General features: G+C 52.5%; 1 long non-coding RNA gene across 1 annotated transcript in view; it reads left to right on the top strand.

Annotated features, from left to right (window-relative positions):
- LOC117796066 overlaps positions 1-11,259 on the top strand; it is a 13,579-nt gene extending 2,320 nt beyond the window's left edge. Inside the window, exons 2-4 of the long non-coding RNA XR_004620412.1 lie at positions 1,644-1,730; positions 1,942-2,037; positions 8,099-11,259. This is a non-coding gene — a long non-coding RNA (uncharacterized LOC117796066). The remainder of the gene's footprint in view (positions 1-1,643; positions 1,731-1,941; positions 2,038-8,098) is intronic.
- Positions 11,260-12,259: the final 1,000 nt, after the last annotated feature.

The following is a 12,259-nucleotide window of genomic DNA, read 5'->3' as shown; positions in this document are numbered from 1 at the left end:
TTTAAAGATTTTTTTTATTTATTTATTCGACAGAGATAGAGACAGCCAGCGAGAGAGGGAACACAAGCAGGGGGAGTGGGAGAGGAAGAAGCAGGCTCCTAGCAGAGGAGCCTGATGTGGGGCTCGATCCCATAACGCCGGGATCATGCCCTGAGCTGAAGGCAGACGCTTAACCGCTGTGCCACCCAGGTGCCCCCGGATAATTTTTTCTAAGAGAATTTTAGCTGCAGAAAAAGCAGCGGCTTGTCTACAAGGGAACGCTCTGGTCTAGTGAGAAATCATACAAACCATGACTAAAACATATTTTCATCCATGAGACTGGGGGAGCTGGGTGAAATCCACCTGCCACAACTTGAATGGTCCAGTGGGCAGTTCAAAGTGTCTGGGAGCAGTTTAAACTGGGTTCCCTGGACAGTACTTTGGAAAGTTGGGACAAATGAGGTAGGCAGTTTTTGCAGCCTTATTATTTCCCCCCAATATTGGTTCATCAATGCCCTAATTTTGTCAGTACACTAGTGGTTTAATGTATGTACGGTGGTAGGTAGTGGGAAATTTAGCATTTCTGATTAGGCCAGATTGTTATTTCATCCAAATCAGAGTTCTCACTTTTTATCAAATGAACAGCTATTATATTTCCACTATTGTTTTTCCTTTTTGGGGGCCAATTGTTGGGTGTCAATTTTTCCAGATTATCATTTGGGAAAATATCTCTTTGGACCATGACAGAGGTTTGGCTTTTTCTTTTCTTTTCTTTTTTCTTTTCTTTTCTGTCCTCCCTTCCTCCTTTCCTCCCTTCCTTTCTTTCTCCTTCCTTCCTTCCTTCCTTCCTTCCTTCCTTCCTTCCTTCCTTCTTCCTTCCTTCCTCTCTCTCTCTCTCTCTTTCTTTTTTAAGAGAGAGAGAGTATGCCTGCAGGGCAGGGGGAGGAGCGGAGCGAGAGAGAGAATCCCAAGCAGACTCCCTGCCAAGCGCAGAGCCCCACACAGGGCTCGATCCCACAACCCCGAGATCATGACCTGATCCTAAATCAAGAAATGGTTGCCCAACCAACTAAGCTACCCAGGCACCCCGGGAGAGAGAGAATCTTAAGCAGGCTCCACACCCAGTGCAGAGCCCAATGCGGAGCTTGACTTCACAACCCTGAGGTCATGACTTGAGCAGAAATCAAGAGTAGGACGCTTAACCCAGGCACCCTTTTTTGATTACCATTGTCAAATTCTAGAATTATTTCCCCCTTTTCATATTTCCTAAGATATCTTGGCCCCCAAAATGATTAGGAGCAGAAGAACTAAGGAGAAAAGGGTGGGCATCTCTCAAAGGACCTAAGCCAGAAGGCGACAGGTTCTGAGACAGGAATCTCTTAAGGCTTATTAGAGCCCCCCACTATTTGAACTGCTTCAGTACTCTGAGGCAGGAGATGCTTTACGTAAAGTGGTGGGGTTGAGTGCCAAGAGTGTAGCCCCAGTGTCAATAATGACGGATTTATTGCCAATTTGGAGCGCTGTTTCTCTGAGCCCTTTAAGAGGGAGGGCTGGGGACAACTCCAATGTTGGGAATTAGGAGGGCGCTGGAGAAACTGGCTAGAAAGTCACCTGGAGCACTTACGTTTGTAACAGTCCTTCCCCCACGTTCTGGCTCTTTGCAGTGAGGAGTGGACATAGTTTCCGATTCCATCTTGGTCCTTTGAACTAAAAGACAGAGATCCCAGTTCAGCGCCTTAATGAACACGGAGGTAAGGCTCTTCAACATCTGAAGGAAGAGCAGGGTTGTCTTTGGAAACAAGCTCACATTGGTGACAATAGCCACAAACAGGGTCATCGGATTCGCATGTAAGCCTGAGTTTTGTTCCCATCGACAGGCTTACAAAAAGCTATTCCAATTGCTCAGTGGACGTTGTCAGCGAGTGCTCTCACCAAAAGTTAGGTTTTGTTTTTCTCTCTCAGGCTGCTCCCTTCGGGCAAGTTTCCTGCCCTAGTGTCTGGCCGGGCCCTCAGCAACAAGCCCTGGATGGATTCATCTAAATCCGAGAAATCAGGCTGGTAAGTTTGAGTAACTCTATTCCATTCCTCAGCAAACCTACGGGGGTCCTCCATCGCTTTAGGAAACTCTCATTATGGCTCCAAATCTGGCCTCAGTCCAGGGAACAGAAGACATTTGGGATTTATGTGGATGCTCGTGGAGGATTTAGCTTAAAGGTGCAGATTCTGTAGGGTCAAAGGGGGAGGGAGAGGGAGAGGGAGCGGTCCGGGGAGTTGTGACAGGATACGTGGAATGGGGAATCAAGGACATCGAGGAGGTGCAGGTGGGAAGGAGGATGGTGGCACCAGAAGTGGGGACAAACAGGTAAAAGAGGCCTCAGAAGCCTTGTTGTCTTTGTTCAGTCGAGGCATCGTATCTTGCAGAGGAGCAATTTTGGATTCTTGATAATATTTGGAAGTTTCAAAATACCAATCAAAATAGGCATCCCGAGCAGTTTTGACACTTTCAGAGGCATGGCTGCCCAATTTAGTTTTGAGAAAAGGAAGTTTGGGGAGAAAATTCCCCCATAATGGCCACGGTGGCCCCAAATTGCCCATAATGGGCATGGGTGTTTCAAATGACTTTGGGTTAAGTCAGTCCATTTAGTTAGAAATGTGCATGATGGGGCGCCTGGGTAGCGCAGTTGTTAAGCGTCTGCCTTCAGCTCAGGGCATGATCCCGGCCTTCTGGGATTGAGTCCCACATCGGGCTCCTCCGCTGGGAGCCTGCTTCTTCCTCTCCCACTCCCCTGCTGTGCTCCCTCTCTCGCTGGCTGTCTCTCTGTCACATAAATAAATAAAATCTTTTTAAAAAATGTGCATGAGAGGGACCACAGGTCTTAAACAACGCTGGCCTGAGTCCCAGAAGGGGAGGGCCCTCTTAAAGCATTTTGAGGATGGGGATCCCATTTCTTAGAAGTTTTTTTTTCTAGAGCAGAAAGAAAAAAACTCATCAATAGCACAGTTCCAATAGGAACAATCTGGTTCCAAAAGGAATCAGACCAAGAGCTAGGACAGTTTCAATCAAACAGTCGGGTTCCAAAAAGGAGTTAGACCAAAGGCCAAACGATCACTTTCAGAAAGGAGAGAGTTCTACAACAGATCCCAGATGAAGCCTGGAGGGCTCAGAACGCAGAAGGCAGAGCTCAAAATCCAGGTGAGACTGACCCCTCCAACTGCAGCGTAGAGCAAGAAAGCAGTGAGCTCGTTCGGTACCAGCACCTGTTTGCTCACCAGCTTCAGAGTTGTGGGGGGTCTTCTCTGGATCCAACCTCTGATCTCCAAGTAATGTTGACCTTAAAAATAAAGCAGTCAGTTTCTTTTAGCAGCAAAAATGGGTTTGTCAGGGAATAGCAGAGAAGTGCAATTTGGGACAAGCAAGCTAGGGCAAAAACCACAGGCTAGCCCACCAAACAAAGGAGAGGAACATTACTGTACGGAGAAGGAGGAGGAAGCTTTGAAGGAGAGCACATCGGAGAAAGGCAAGAGTTCAAGGTGATGATGGTTTCTCATCGGCCGAGTGGCTGGGTGGTCAGTTTCTTGTAGGAGATGCAGTGTAGAGCTTTCTCTGTTGCGGCCAGTGATGGACGATCCTTTCCTGCTGATGCTTCTCTTGCGGGGTCTCTATCGATAACCCTTGAGTCCAGCATAAGTCCGAGAGCTCCTGCACTCCATTTCAGCAAGCTTCCCCTTTNGCGGGGTCTCTATCGATAACCCTTGAGTCCAGCATAAGTCCGAGAGCTCCTGCACTCCATTTCAGCAAGCTTTCCCTTTATCAATGTTCACAAACTTCTGTTCAGCTCTGGTTTCTCTGTGTGTGTGTGTGTGTGTGTGTGTGTGTGTGTGTGTGTGTGTGAGTCAGCTAAGAGAGGAATGAACATCACCTACATACCTTCTTACTTGCTCACACACACAGATGCCTACACCCCCCCACACACCCTCAGACTGGCACTTCCTCCACCCCTCACACTCCTGTCCAAGCCTCACACCCTTTCACTCTCATTCATTGGTCGTCTGGGGCCGAGGGAGGATCCTTACTATACGTGGAAAGGCTATACATGGGGTTTAGGAAGAGAACCCCAGACAGGATGGGAACTGGATGGCAGGGTGGGCGGGGCCGGCGATGGCTCGTGGTTTGATGGGAGGAGGGGTTCCTTGGGCTCCAGGACCCTTCTGCCTACAACCCCAGAAGCCGGGCTGCCCTGCTCACAACTGAGGGGCGACCTGGAGAAGGCGCCCTCTCTGGGCACACCTCTGGTGCAGCTTCTGCGCGGAGTGTGGGTCCCAGGGAGGTGCTCTCGGGGGGCTCCCTGTGCTTTCCCGGGGCCGTCTCGCTCCAACCGGCTCTAGCCTCCATCAATCTGGCCCGGGCTCCCGGACCCGCCTCACCCTCCTCGGCCACCAGGGGTCTCTGTCCCCTCGCTAGAAGAGCAGGGTGGGGCTCCGGCGCGCGCAGACCCAAACAAGTGGAGACCAGGACAGTGGTGGGGTGGGCTCAGGGACCTCCGAGTGACGCCAGAGGAAACTGAGGCTCGAGAGTCCAGGGTCGCACTAGGCAGGGCAGAATGGGGACCAGGGTGGCGGGGCTTAGTGACCGCCGAATGACGCCAGGGGGCTTTACCCGGGTTCTCAGTGCCTCCGGGGGGTGCGCACCGCAGGGGCAGCAAGCCTCAGTGTCAGCAACACAAGGAAGGGAGGGAACGTGGGGAACAGGGCCGTGGCCTGTCGCAGGGCTGCAAATGAGTCCGGCTGCTCGGGAGAGCCGGCTGCAGCTCAGAGTAAAAGTGACCATAGACGCCCCGTGTCCCCGCAGTCCCCGCAGAATACAGACGCCCTGTGCTCCTGCTGTTCCAGGTCTGGTGTGCGTCCCCCAGAAGCGCTGGTGCGTGCACCGGGGGCGCACCCGGGTTCTCTGGGCCAGTGTTTGTGAAGGAGGAACCGAAACTGCCCCAACGTTCATCCATCTACCGGGATGGCCGGTACCGCGCTGTCTATTCACTCCGAGCCATCCAGCTCACTGGTTAGATCCCAGCCGTTATCCGTGTAGGAAGTTAGGATATGTGTAGGAGCACGATATGTCCGCGTGATTTTCGGGTACATTTGAAAACTTGGGACAAAACGCAAGGTGCTCAGCGTTTGCTGCAAGGCCCCAGGGACACTCAGCCTCCCTCTCCTGCCTCCCTGCCCTGGGCCACACTGGCCTTCTTGCTATTCCTGCAACTCGGCAGGGTACACCCAACCCCAGGGCCTCTGCACTTACTGTTCCTTCTCCAGGGAGCACTCTTCCCAAGCACCTTCCTGGGCTGGTCCTCTCACTTCCTTCAGGGGTGGCCTTTCCTGACCATCCACCGAAACCCGCAGTTGTCACTCTGTCCCCCTTAACCCCTTCCTTTCCCTAAGGAACTCATCACACCACATGTTCCAGCAGAACGTGTTGTTTGTTCTGGCCTCTGTCACCCACAGGAACTTTGCTCCGGGACTTGGTCTCTGAGGCCACAGCCATGTCCCCAGGTCCTACAGCAATGCCAGTCTTCAGAGCAGATCAGTGGCTATGTGCGGAATGCATGATGCTAGGTTTCTTTCAGAAAGTAGGGAGTACATGGGACTAGGGGGCAAGGGCAGGAGCAAGGGGAGTCCAGCATGACCAGTGGTTCTTCTTCTCTTAGTGAAAGATCTGAGTTGGCTGACCACAGGTTAGGATTTGATGGCTCTGTGTGGTGGGTGTGTTATATCTATGTCAGTGTTCTTGGTATTTTTGTGCCCCCCCCCATCTAGCATGGAGGAGACCCCTCTCAGGGACTCTCTGGTGTGGAAATTCCTCTTCCCCAAAGTTCCTTCTTCCCTCATGGTGGGCTGTGCACCCTGTGTGTGAGGGAGCGAGGGGTAAGAGACTGACAGCTCCCCTGCCCCAGCCCCTCCCCTGGGAGAAGGCCCAGCCTCTGGGTTCTGGCAGGATGCTGGGAACTGGAGTGTGTGTGTGTGTGTGTGTGTGTATGTGTGACAGGACACTGTACGGGGACACCTGGGATATCTTGGCCAGGAATGTATCTGGGACCCATGGAGGGGCAGTGGTGCATGGAAGACAGTCAGGGGAGGTGGTGAGATCCCTGTGTGGGTGACACCGCTGCTCTGTACATGGTGACCTCCTGGCTGGGCTCCTGACCACGGGGCCATCAATGCCTGTCAGGCCCAAGCTCTCTCCTCAGGCGTGGACCTGAGGGCCCTTGGGCTGGGGCAGTGCTAGGAGGGTAGGCCTGGCCTGTCAGAAGGGACTGGGTTGTGAGGTGTGGGGTAGTGGGCTCACTCTGCTCCCCAAGCCTGGGAGGAGAAGCAACAGGAGGGGAGGGCGAAGATGGTCTCTCGTTGGCTGAGTTGCAGAGGTAGTGGAATTCTTACAGAAGATTCAGGGTAGGTCTGGGCTTCGGGGGCCTGTAAGTATCATTCTTTTCTGTTGATGATTCTTCCCTTGGGGTCTGTAACTGACCATGCTTCTTGTAATTGACGTTGAGCGGTTGCCTTTCCCCTTCTACCCTCCAGAGACCACTTTAGCAAGGTTTCCCTTTACTGATTTGCACAATGACAAGTGCCAACTGAGCCAGGATGTGCTTAAATGTGCTTCGGTTCCACCAGCCAGAAGCAATGTTGAGTCTTAGGGTACAGGTTACAGGGCTGGAGCCCAGCAGAGTGGGGGGCCCCCTCAAGGCCAAGGACATATAAGCACCATGTGAGAGAGAGCACCGGGCTTCGAGGCTGGTATCTGGGCTCACAGTGTGACCCAGGCAAGCCTTTCGCCCCCTGTGGGCCTCAGTTTCTCCTGTGAAAGCTGGATGCATGGAGCCCAGTCTCTAAGGTCCCTTCTGGGCTTCCCCAGTGACTCCCACCCCCAGGACCCCTGATGGGCCTGACAGCCCAGGCTCTGAGACCCTCCCACCAGGGTGGAGGCACGAGGCCCTGCTGCTGGAGGTCTCCCCTCCAACCTCCACATCAAGGGCAGCCTCCCCATGAAGGCCAGTTGGGTCTCTGGCCTCAGAAACGGAGGGGCTATGTGTTATCTGGGGAAGAGGGGACCAAATCCCTTTCTTGGGCCCTGACTGTGGGGACCACCAGCAGGGCTTCTGGTGCCTTCCCAGAGCCCCACACATGCAGGTTCCACAGACCCAGGCCCACAGCCCCCCATTCCAGCACGCATACCCTCCCAGCCCCCTCAGAGCAGCCAGAGGCCAAGCTCACAGCCCTGAGCCTTCTCCTCCCACCTGGGGCTTGGTGCTGCCAAGGAGACACAGAGTAATCACTGGGGAGAGGGGTCTGAGACCTCCTGAGGGGGGGCCACCACGTGGTAGGTGCCCCAAGTTGCTAGGAAGAGGCCTCAGAGTCCCCCTCTGCCCCCTGCCTCAGAGCAGAGCTGAAGTCGGAGTGGGACCGGTGGGAAGGCAGTGCCCTTGGGTGCCTCTCTGTCCACGCCCCGGCCGTGCCTTCCTTAGGATCCAGGCGGGACTTCCGGGCTCTGAGGGTTGGGGGGGTGGCGTGTGCTGCTTTCCTGGAGGTTGGTCTATAACCTGCTTCCAAAGCCTTAGGCAGGCATGACCTTCGATCCATGCGGTGATGGTCAACCTGAAGTCCGTGGTGGGACTTGTGCACAGGGATGGAGACCAGAGCAGTGGCTCCGTCTTGTATGGAACAGTGGCGCTGGTGGGACCTGGGACAGGCTGCCTGAGTGTCATTAGAACCTCAGGCTTACCGTGTGATGCACGCCCAGGTTTCCGCACCCCTGTGGCTGTGCTGTTCGCTGACAAGAGAAACCCTCCATCTAGCTCTCGTCTGTCGTCTATCATCTCTTGTCCGTCGTCTGTCTATCGTCCATCAGTCATCTCTCATCTGTCTCCCGTCTGCCATCTCTCATCTATTTGTCGTTCGTGTGGAATGCGACGTCAAGCCTGGAAGGACGTACACCAGATACGACCAGCACAATCTCCAGGCTGTGCTGGCAGCTTCTGTATGCTTTTCTTCTGTTTTCTTTTAAAAGGATCTTTGGATTTTGTTTTGTAATCAGGAAAAAAACTAAACTGTCTCTATTTTTAAAAAGAGAACAAATGAAAACAACGAGCTGCACGGTGCCCGGGCCCCGGAAAAAGCCTCACTCCGGGCGGCAGGGGTATCGGCTCCGGGGGCAGCCGTGCCCAGTGTCCCCCAGGACCAGGAGCAGCCAGGTGGTGGCTCGTCCGTGCCAGGTGAGCAAAGGAGCCTCATCAGGTCAGCGGGGCCGGACGGCGCAGACGCCGGGTGGAGACGGAGAACACACGGCGGTTCCACTGGATCTGTGGGAAGTTCCAAAGCAGGCAGAGCTGAGAAATACCGGTGCAAGGGCGCCCTGGGCCATGAAACCATGGGAAAGAGCGAAGGGACGGTTAAGCCGAGGGCCGCTGAGGTCCTGGGCGTGTTCTGATTCGTAGGTGGGCTGTGACAGCGATTTTGTTACTGCTTTTTAAAACTTTACAGATACATTCTCTGTATACTTGTCACGGTCCTTATAGTTTACAGTTAGAACAGAGGGAGTATGTCAGCAGTGGCTCTTCTGGGTGAAGTATGAGGGCTGCATTTTGTTCTCCTGTTTGGTTTTCTGTACTTTCTACATTATTTGACTGAGCTGTTGTTATTTTTAAACTAAAGGCCAAAATGAATTAACTGTATTTTAAAAGGAACTCAGAAAACAAATAAGGCGATTGTCCGTCCTGTTCAGCTGAGCTCATCACACTCGATGGCCTCCACCTGGGCCTGAAGTTCGGGGGCCCCAGAGGCACCCCAAACTTTTGTGCCAGGATGGCCCCGAGTTAGGAGAGAAATATCTCCCCAGGCCTGATCTCTCCTCCCAAGATTAGCCCCTCCAGGTCCTTTGGCTGACTCCCAAACCTTTGATGGCACAACACCGAAAGTGAGCCCTACTGTTGACTGCCGGCTTTGGGTAAGAAGGCCGTGTCAGTGTAGGCCCATCACCCCTCGGGGGCGGGGGGGACGGATCACAGTGGAGGCCGTGCATGTGGGAGGAGGGACGGGGCACATGGGAAATGTCTGCACCTTCCTCTCAGTTCTGCTGTGAGCCTAAAACTGCTCTAAAAAAGTCAAGTGTTTGAAAACAATCAGCTGGCCACAGGTGCAGGGTTCCTTCCAGACTCTCACTTCCATTGCATCGATCCTTGCACCAGTGCTGTGTGGTTTTGGTTCCTGTAGCTTTTAGTAAACTTTGAGATTGGAAAGTGTGGGCCCTCCAGCTTTGTTCTTCTTTTTCAAGATTTTTTTTTTTCCTCTTCAGGCTCCTTGTATTTCTGTATGATTTCAGGATCAGGTTTTCCATTTCCATAGTGGAAGAGGCCACTGGGATTTGGGTCGGGTTTTTTGTTTGTTTGTTTTTTTAAGACTTTTATTTATTTATTTGACAGAGAGAGAACAAATAGGGGGAGTGGCAGGCAGAGGGAGAGGGAGAAGCAGGCTCCTCACTGCTGGAAGCCTGATGTGGGGCTTGATCCCAGGACCCTGAGATCACGACATGAGTTGAAGGCAGATGCTTAACCGGCTGAGCCACCCAGGTGCCCCTTGGGTGGGGTTGTTAAACCCGCAGAGCAGTTTGGGAAGTTTTGCCATCTTGACAATAGCAAGTCGCCAATCCATGAACAGATGGGATGGGATGTCTTTACATTTATTTAGGTCTTTTCAAATTTCTTTCAGCAACGTTTCATAGTTTTTGGTGTACAAACCTCACACCTGCTTGGTTAAATGTATTCCTAAATATTTTATTCTTTCTGATATTATTGTAAATGTCTTAATTTCCTTTTTGAGATTGCTCGTTGCTAGTGCATAGAAATACAAATGATTGGGGTGCCTGGGTGGCCGAGTCGGTTAAGCAGCCGACTCTTGGTTTTGGCTCAGGTCGTGATCTCGGCTTAGGGTTTTTTTTTATTCATCCCAAAGTATTTTCGATATCACCTGTGATTTGTTTCTTCGACCCATTGATGGTTTAGGAGTGTGCTGCTTACTTCCCACGTATCTGTGAATTCACAAAATGCCCTTGTATTATTTATTTCTAGTTTTAGTCCCAGGAAGTCAGAGAAGATACTTTGTATTATTTTAATCCTTATAAGTTAATGAGATTTATTTAAGAGCTTAACAAACAGTCTATTTTGGAGAATGTTCCGTGTGCACTTGAGAAAAAATGAATGTTCTATTGTTGGATGGAGTGTTCTGTAGATTTTTGTTAGGGTTGTAGCTATTAGATGTGTTTTATAATGTTATGTAAGCTCTCTCTTTTTTTAAGCGAGAAAGGGGAAGAGGGGCAGAGAGAATCTTAAGCAGGCTCCACGCCCAGCACGTAGCCCGACATGGGGCTCCATCTAACGACCTGAGATCATGACCTGAGCCGATATCAAGAGTTAAATGCTTAACCAGCCAAGCCACCCAGGCACCGCTCCTCTACGTTCTTACTGATCCTCTGTCTAGATGTTCTGTCCGTTATTGCGAGTGGAGCATAGAACTCTCCAACTCTGCTTGTACAATTGTCTGTTTCTCCGTGCAGCTCTCTCAGTTCTTGCTTCATAGATTTGGGGTCCCTGCAGTTGGATGCATGTATGTTAATTGTTCTATTTCCTGTGGATTGATCCTTTTATCCATATATAATATTTTTCTTTGTCTCTTGTAATAATTTTTGTCCCAAAGTCTATTTTGTTTGGTACTAGTATATGGTCTCAGTCACTTCNACCTGCTCAAGGTCATGCACTTGGGAAGTGGTGGAGTCAGGACTAGAACCCAGGTCTGTCCAGGCTCCAAGCTCAGGCTCTTCCTGCAAGCTGTGATCCAGCTCTGGGGGGAGTCAGCTCAATGACCTGCAAGGTCCTTCCACACCTAGAGTGCACCTGGGAAGCCTTCTAGAGTTCTGAAAGCACCTTCATGCCTGTCTGTCCTTTCAGTTGACTTCCCAACAGCTGAGCTGGTGAGGTGGGCAGGGCAGGTACTGACCCACATCTCGGTTGCCTGTGAGGGGACAAGGCTTAGAGACATTGAGGTAATGACAGCCCCAAGGTCACATTCGAGTCAGCATCACCATCAGAACCCAAGTGTTGGGTTCAGTCGCTGCTTTGCACAGAGCTGCCAGGCGCCAAGGGTCTGTGTTTCTCACGGTTAGGATCCACCCACCCACCCACCTGTCCATCGTTCACACATACCAACCTCTCCGTGACCCACCAATCCACCCGCTCATCTAGCTATCCCTTAACCAGCCCTCCACCCACCCACCTATCTCTCCATCTGATCACACACACACACACCCACCCACCCACACATCCATCAGTCATCCACCGCCACACACATCTATCTACTCACCCATCTCTTCCTTCCCTCCCTCGTTCACACTGTTTATTGGAGGCCGCAGTCCCAGGTACTGAGCCAAGGATGAGGTAAAGAGTCTGCGGGCCCAGGAAGGAGCTGCACCCATGGGGGCAGCAGCTTCCCCTTTGTCAGTGAGGGTCCTGGAAGGAGGAGCTGAGAGTCCCTGAGGTCCAGCCTCCAGGATTCTGGGATTCAGAGGGGAGCTCAGGGAGGCAGTCAGGGGGCAGTACCAGGCCCAGACGGGGTGGGGGAGGGGGCTGGCGTTGGGGGAGGGCTCTGCTACTCCCTCCTGTGAGCCGCACAAATATCCAGCTATAGCCCTGAGTCTTCCCCGTCCCCTTCCTGGGCCACACCTGGCTCTGTTTGCCACCTGTCCCACGCCTGGCTGACCATGGGCTCGGTTTCTCTTCCCCTTACTTCTCCCCATTTATCACCTTGAGTTCTGGTTTAGGTCAAAGTTAGGATTAACTTTAGCTTGGGGGTTCCCAAGGTGGCCAACAAGGCCACCAGAGTTGGGGAAAGCCACTCAGCCCAGCCCCCTTCTGCTTCAGGCCTCCGGGCCCCTACAGGCCCAGGGCCTCCATGCCTAATGCCTTCATTTAGGAATCTTACGGTTTCCTGGCAGGCTGGCCCTTGGAACCTCTCACCCAGCTCTCCTTGAGCAGAGGGGAAGTCTGGAGTGCAGAAAGGGGAAGCAACTTGCCCAGGGTCACACAGCATGTCAGAGGCGTCCCCTGGGCAAGAGCGCAGATGACAGCAATAGCTCGTGGTTGCTGAGGGTCACCATGGGCCAGGCACGTCACAGGCATCGTCTTGAATCCCCACACCCTCCCTGTGGGGGAGAGACGAGTTATCTCCCCCTTGTACAGAT

Source organism: Ailuropoda melanoleuca, chromosome 14, assembly GCF_002007445.2.
Source record: "Ailuropoda melanoleuca isolate Jingjing chromosome 14, ASM200744v2, whole genome shotgun sequence".
In the NCBI taxonomy this organism is placed as follows: domain Eukaryota; kingdom Metazoa; phylum Chordata; class Mammalia; order Carnivora; family Ursidae; genus Ailuropoda; species Ailuropoda melanoleuca.
Note: the sequence above shows the minus strand (reverse complement) of the source record. Positions and strands in the feature narration are given on the sequence as shown.